A 1,762-nucleotide genomic window follows, 5' to 3' on the forward strand; every position below is an offset into this window, starting at 1 on the left:
ACATTTCAAGCTCTCAGGTTTACCTTTCTGGTAGTTTGGGAAGGAGAGGAGTTCCAGGAATGATAGAGGGATCACACCCTCAGCATAGGTAGGTAGGGAAATGGGTTTATACTTATCTGGATTCCGTTTGATCTGTGGGAGGTGAATCCAAGTCTTATGATTCCCTGGACTCCCTAAAGTTTACATGATGCTTTGGTTTTAGCTTACAAAATAGAAAATTTAGGTATATAAGCATTACTACTCTTTGTAGTCAGTACTAAAATACACATTGTAGAACAAGCTGCTAACAGATGTCTGTAAGAAAGCTGAACAGACACATGCCTTCCAGTTATTTAAAAGCTATGGCTTTGGGTTACAAACAATGAACATACTTTTCTCTGTACTGAGAAATGGCTGTATATAAATTGGAAAGAGATATTTTTATCCCAAAGAGAAGTACTTTTAAGTCCACAACTGGAAGACTGTTGTGATTCTTCATTACATGAGATGATTAATTAGTTGATTGCTTGCTTGCTTGCTTGCTTGCTTGCTTGCTTGCTTGCTTGCTTGCTTGCTTGGTTTGTTAATTAGCTGAATGAAGAGAGACACTGCAGGATGAGTTTAGCCTTCTCAAGCAGCAGGGAATCAGCCTCTCAAAGATTGAACCCCAAACACTTTTGTAGAGCCTCTTTATGGTTACACAAAAGGTACATTTAGCAACTCAATTTCTACAGATCAAAACTTATCTGATCTAGGTGTTGTCCTAAACAAACAATCACCTTAAGCAATTATTAGACTTCCTGGTTTGCCAGGCATGTCTCAACTAAATTATACAAAGGCTTTGAGAATTCTTCAAAATGAAGCTCTATAAAGTCTCCATCTCATGGGGTTAGGGGCACCAAGACTTGATATTATTACTGATGCTATATGGTGTGCTTACAGACAGGAGAATATCATAGCTGTCCTCTGAGAGGCCCTAACACCAGCTGACTGAGACAGACTCAAATACTTACACCCAGCATCAGACTGAAGTCGGGAACCCCTATCATTAAATCAGGGGAAGGATTGAAGAAGCTGAAGGATAGGGCAAGCCCATAGAAAGACTAGCAATCTCAACTAACCAGGACCCCTGGGAGATTTCAGATACTGAGCCACCAATCAGATAGCATACATGGGCTGGTCTGAGAACCCCAACATATATATAGCAGAGGCATGCCTGAACTGGCCCCAGTGGGAGAAGAAGCAACTAATCCTCAGGAGACTTAAGGCCCCAGGGAAGGGGGAAATGGCTGATCAGGGAATAATCTATGGAGCTGGAATAATCTATGAGCATAAGTACAAGCTTCTAAAAGGTAATTCGGATATTATATCAATTTAGCAAAATGATAATATTCTCCCCCAGAGTCTATGATCTGTCAAGCCACAGGTTCATGACCTGGTTCACAATATCATACATGGGTTCCCTCTTCTTAAGTGGGCCACGAATACAACCAAACTGCTATTGGTTACCTCAAAATCATTAATGCTTTCTGTGGACAAATCTTTTTGGGTGCATTCTTGTATTAGTTTGCAACGTTCATGGCATAGAGTAAGACTGTCCCTGTCTTTTATCTCTCAGCAGTCTATCTAGCACTTTGTGCTGCTATAAAAGGCAGCCATCAGGGAGGAGGCTTCCACTTCAGTATCAACTCTTATCCAAGTCTAGAGGCAAAGTATGTGTAGTTTTCAGCAATAGGATTTTACTGTCAAGTATTTGTGAACAATCAAGTCAAATAACTACCAC

This window comes from Mastomys coucha, unplaced genomic scaffold, assembly GCF_008632895.1.
Source record: "Mastomys coucha isolate ucsf_1 unplaced genomic scaffold, UCSF_Mcou_1 pScaffold21, whole genome shotgun sequence".
NCBI classification, from domain to species: Eukaryota; Metazoa; Chordata; class Mammalia; order Rodentia; family Muridae; genus Mastomys; species Mastomys coucha.